The following is a 6,132-nucleotide window of genomic DNA, read 5'->3' as shown; positions in this document are numbered from 1 at the left end:
GTAATCGGGATGGGTGTGTCAGAGGCAGTGCGATTGGCACAGGATAGAGCAGGGTTTAGGGCTGTTGTACATAGGGTCGCTATGAGTCGCAAGCAACTCAACAGCACATAACAAGAAGATATATGAAATATAGATTTTTGTCTTCTTATTTTATAATACATTATTACTAGTTGCATAACATGTATGCAATACAGATTCATCAACCAAGTGAACTGACAAATACTACTAAATGATACTGTTCCTAAGAACCAAAACCACTATTACTCTCGAGTCCTCTGGTGACTCGATTGAGTAAGACATCATATTCAAGTTGATCAGATCCTTGGAAGAAATAGTAGGAGTTTTTAGAAGAGTGGACTGTGCCAATTTTAGGTCCAATTCCTGGGAAGTTTTTGACTATCCATTTGGGATAGCCATAGTCCATCTTCTGTCTCCTTTCATCATGCCTCCAGTACTGATTATCTACAAAGAAGTAAGTCTTAGCTGTGATTGGGTTAAAAGCAGCTGCATCAATTTGTTAATTTGTTTCACACATATAGGAAAGCCCAGAGAATATATGCTCTTTGGATAGTTTGGCTCTGGCCTTAACTTCTTAATTAGCCAGAATGTGTCATCTTTAAAAAGAAAAACTTTATTCCTGGCTTTAATTTCATAAGCAGCATGAATGACTGATAGCAAGGTTGGCCACAAGGAAGAAATAAAATTGACAGAGCTCCTTGATGATTTACCTAATATCCACCAGAAGAATTTGTCTTTAAAGAAAAAGATTCTCTTGTCAATTGTAGTGACAGCATCAAAACTCAAGTTGGAATCACACACAATGGATTCTGTGTTGTACAGAGTTGGTTGGGGTTGTCTCATTCCTCGGCTTCCTTGTGCATGTTCTCCAATAAGACATGTAGATTTGAGACCTGTAGACTCAGTTTCTATTTTGGACTTTAATATTAACTACATGTCATGCTTGTGAGGGTTGAGGGACAGCACAGGAGAGGACGACCCTCGATGAGATGAATTGATTCTGTCTTATGCTTTGTTGACTATGCAAAGGATTTGGCTGTGTGGATCCTAACAATTTATGGCTAACATTGAGAAGAATGAGAATCCCAGAGCACTTAATTGTGCTCATGTGAAACCTATTCATAGACCAGGAGGCTGTTGTGAGAACAGAGTAGGGGAACACTGCATGGTTTAAAATTGAGAAGGGAGTGTGTCAAGTAAGTATTCTGTCTCCTTAACTATTTAATCTGTATGCTGAGCAAATTATTTGAGAAGCCGAACTCTATGAAGAGGAATGTGGCATCAAGATTAGAGAGAGACTCATCAGTAACCTGCGTTATGCAGATGGCACAACCTTGCTTGCTGAAAGGCGGGAGGATTTGAAGCACTATTACAGAAGATCAAATAATACAGCCTTCAATATAGATTGCATCTCAATGTTAAGAAGACAAAGATTCTTGCCACTGGACCGAAAGGCAACATTATGATGGATGGAGAGGAGATTGAAACTGTCAATGACTTGATCTTACCTATAGAGGAAGTTTATGACACCGGAGGAGATTGCCCTTGAACCGCCTGCTTTCAGGACTGAAGCGCAGCTTCTTGCCACCAGGCCAGCAGAGTGTCCTACTATTATATGTTAGTTCTATTATTGCACTTTTATATTATTAAAAATGAGAAGTCTTACTTGTGAGCATACTTTTGGCAATTGGGAAGTGGAAATGGAACCAGAGCAAACAGCGCTGATTCTGGGCAGGAGAGATTGTTACAAACTGAGCCCACCCCGAGAAGTCTGATCCCAGATAGTAGCTTCTGGGATCCTCGCTGCTCAAACACTAGTGTAGTGAATAAGTGGGTTAGGTGTATTTGCTTGTTAAAATATATACAATGGTTTCAACTTCTGCCTTCTCATTGAACTCCATTGTGTACACACCTCCCTAAAAAATGAGTTTTGGAATGTGTGTATACTAATGTAGTCTGTAACGAAATGAGTAAAATTGGGAATAACTCTCCAGCAGTTTCCCCCCTTCTTTCCAAGGATTAACATTTCAAAATTTATGTTTGATGTTGTTTTTGTTGTTAGGTGCCATTGAGTTTAGTATGACTAATGTTCATAGACTTGAACCCTGTTCTATACTGTGCCGTCGACCTCATCATCTCTGACACTCTTGAGCCCATTGCTGCAGTCACTGTGTCAATCCATTTCATTGGAGTCTTAGTCTCTTTTGCTGATCTTCTACCTTTCCAAACATGATATACCTTTCCCCCAGATAAAAATTTCATTTGCAGGAATATTTTCCAGAAAACTATTCACCCAGGAAATATTATCAAAAAAGATCTTCAATGTTTAATATCTCTGGACATGGTTTGTTTTTTAAATACTAAAGAGATTTTCTTATTATTTTTTAAATTTTAGTGAAAGTTTACAGAGACTTTGGATTTCCAGTCATACATTGTTGTACATTTTCCTCCCTACCCACCTCTCCTCTGAGTTGGCTTTACTCTTTGAAGAGAAACTTAATGTCCCTTAATAGCTTCTAGTAACATGGCCAAAGACTGAGAAACAAGGCTTTGTAATTTTTACCCCCAAAGAGCACTCAGCTGTACTTCTTTCAAGACATATGTTTGTTCTTTTGGAAGTCCATGGGATTTTCAGCACTCTTCTTCAACACCAAAACTCAAAGGCATCAATACTTCTTCTGTCATCCTTATTCACTGTACAACCCTTAGATGTGTAGCAAGTGACTGAAAAGACTATGTACTGAAATGAATCAGGTGCACCCAAGTCTTCAACCTGACATCATTGCTCTTCAGTATTTTGAAGAGGTCCGTGGCAGTGAACTTGACAAAGGCATTTTGACTCCTGATCTCCTGACTACTGATACGAAAGGTATTGCTTGTTGATCCAAAAAAGATAAAATAATGGACAACTTCAGTCCTTCCTCCATTTGTTATGAAGTTGTCTATTGGCCCAGTGATGAGGTCCTTTGTCTTCTTGATGTTGAGATGTAATCCATACCAAAGGCCATAGTCCTTTTTCTTCTCCATCAGGTGTTTTAAGTCCTCCTCACTTTCAGCAAGCAAGGATGTGTCATCTAAATAAAGGTTGTTGAGGTATCTTCTTTTGACACCCCATTCTTCTTCATAGAGTCCAGCTTCACAGATTATTTGCTCAGCATACATATTGAATAAATACAGAGAAAGGATATAAATAACCATCATGCACACCCTTCCTGATTTTAAAATAGGTGATGTTGCCTTGCTTGCATTTGAACAACAGCTGCTTGATCTAGGTATAGATTTTGCATGAGTAAAATTAAAAATTCCGAGATTCACATTCTTCTCAATTTAGCTGCAGTTTGTTATTATTCATACAGTCAAATGCCTTTGGTCATTGCTAACAATTATTTCTAAAAGACAGTCTTTAAAAACTTGAAAGGCTTTAAATTTATTATATAATATCAAACATCCCAGATTGGAGATAGTCATCTGTGAAGGGTCCGCTGTAACCTTTGAAACTGGGAAATATAAGAAGCATTTTTCTTTCTTATTTTTATTTTCACTTATTGCTTAGTTTACCAATCGAACATAATTTTTTTTTTATGTTGAAACTCACTGCTGTCATGTCAAAACTGATTCGTAGTTGACTGTCCAGCAGGTTTTCAGAGGCTATAAATCTCATGGGAGAAGATCGACAATCTTCACCTGAGGAGCAGTTAGTGGTTTCTAACTGCCTGCCTTTGGGTTGGCAGTGCAATTCATTACCCACGAGGCTTCCAGAGCTGCTCAGATTTTTAGTTTATTTTGGACGCAGGGGAGTAGAAATGTTGAGAGTCCAGGTGTGGGAATTAGATTCCTATTTAAATTCTTGCCAACTCTTTTAGGATTATGTCTTTAGGCAAATCACTTAATCTCTCTAAGCCTTCACTTTATTCTCTATGAAGTGGAGTTAATAATAGATCTCTTTCCTAAAGTTGTGATAAGGATTGCATGATCTAATTGGCTGAGCATTAAGTGTAGTGCCTGGCACATAACAAGTGCTTTGTCAGTGGGGATGGGGTTTGCTAAGATTCTCTCTCACCAGGTGGAAGTAACTAAACTAAAAACAAAACAACAACCAAAAAACCAAGCACACCCCTAAACTAGATTAATGAAGTAATCTAGTATTGAAGCTAAAAACAAAACAATGTACAAACAAAACACCAACTCGTGGTGATCCAATATGTGCCACATAGAACCATACTCTATAGGATTTTCGATGGCTGAGTTTTCAGAAGTAGCTGTCTTGAGGTATTGCTGGGTCGACGAAATGTCCTCTCTTCTGGTTAGCAGCTCAGTGCTTTAGTGTTTGTACCATCCAGAGACTGCCAGTGATTTTTTTTTTTTCTTAAAAAAAAAAGAAACTTCAAGAAGTGTTTTCTTTGAGAATCCTTGGCCACTTTACAAAACATCCCCAGTAAACTGGAAGGGAACTCTGGGTGACTTAGGGGTAAGGAGGTACACTGCCAACCCAAAAGCATGAGGTTCCAATCCACTAGCTGCTCTGAGGAGAAATTATGAGCATTTGCCTCCTGTGCATTTTACGACCTATGGAAACCTGCTGGAGGGTCAGCCATGGCTTGGTTCCTACTTGATGGCAAATAACAACAATAGTGGTGAGCCAGCAGCACCTCAGAAGATTTGCTGTGGTCCTGGACAGGCCACAGGAGGAAGCTCACCTTAGTGAGGGGCCTGAGGCCAAGGCAACACACCAAACTTCCCAGCTCCTGAGTCACTTATCTTTTAAGCCAGAGGCCAGGCCTTCCCTGATTTTTATTCTACTGTTTCAGAACCATGTCAGTGCTGAGGAGCACAGTAGGAATAAGGAACTATAATTACCATGATGACAAACAGCAAATGATGATGCCCTTTATGAAGAGGAAGTCTCATTTAGATATGCTGAAATTACTCAGAAGGCGAAATCTGAGTGGCAAATCTCCAAGTTAAAAAAGTTAGTAACTATTGGCAGAAATATCTTAGGAACATTCAAGCAAAAATTGCCTTAGGTAAAGACTTGCATATTATCTTGGGCTAGAGAAAAAACCAATGAGGGAGGCCGTAAGTATTTCAGTCTATATATGTGTATATATAGATATATGTATATATGATTTTTCTAAAGGAAATGACTCACAAGCTTGTAGAAACTGGCAAGACCCAGATTTGTACCTCATAACTGTGGAGGCTGGCAAATTCAAGGTTGGCAGGTATGAGACAATGGATTGCCTAATATGGCCCTTCCAGTCATATCCTTGCATTTTGTGATTCTAGCCTCTTTGTCTATGGTTTAGACCTCATTTTGGAGCAACTTATTTGTTGTGTTAAAGAGGTAAGATCAGGGTGAGAAGCCCTGCCACAGACAAGAAAGCAATAAGAAGCTAACACTTCTTTAATATTAGTTTAAAAGGAAGAATGGTCCTTAGTCTAGAAGAATAATTGAGAGATCTCCTTATCAGGCTGGAACCCTTTATCCTCTTAGCCTAGAAAGACAGTTTTGTTGAAGACCTCCTTATTAAGCTGAGATCCTTTGATGATTGCTTCCCCATCCTACAAGAAGGTATGACCCAAGTCAGCACCCTTGTTCTCTTTGGGGTGTGGCTTATTGAGGGTGTGGCTCTGAGAGCCTATATATATAAGAATGCTTTTGGGAGGCTTGATCATTTTTGCCCTGGACACTGCATCTAACCTGATCAAACTGCTCCAACAGCTGATAGCCTCAGCTTGCAGAAGCCTGACCTGTCCTTACGCAGCCTCTGCAACCACGTCTGTCAGCCTCCATCATCTACAACCACATGGAGACAAGCCATTTCTCTGAAGGTGTCTGAGTTTCCCTGAGACTTTCCAGCAAAACAGAATCAAAGACACAGATAGGAATGAGAAGGCTGAGGAGAGAGTATTTGATGTTAGAGATGATAGACTATTACAGCAGTTTGGAAAAATGGAACAATTGGAATTCTTAACCCCCTACTTTCATTGCTATTGTTGTTGTTGTTGTTATGTGCCGTCGAGTCATTTGCGACTCACAGCGACCCTATGTACAACAGCCCTAAACCCTGCTCTATCCTGTGCCAGTTGCATGGCCTCTGACACACCCATCCC

This window comes from Elephantulus edwardii, unplaced genomic scaffold (assembly GCF_000299155.1).
Source record: "Elephantulus edwardii isolate Elephantulus edwardi_28Jun2011 unplaced genomic scaffold, EleEdw1.0 scaffold00140, whole genome shotgun sequence".
Classification (NCBI taxonomy): domain Eukaryota; kingdom Metazoa; phylum Chordata; class Mammalia; order Macroscelidea; family Macroscelididae; genus Elephantulus; species Elephantulus edwardii.
The sequence above is the reverse complement of the archived record's forward strand: the minus strand, read 5'-3'. Positions refer to the sequence as shown.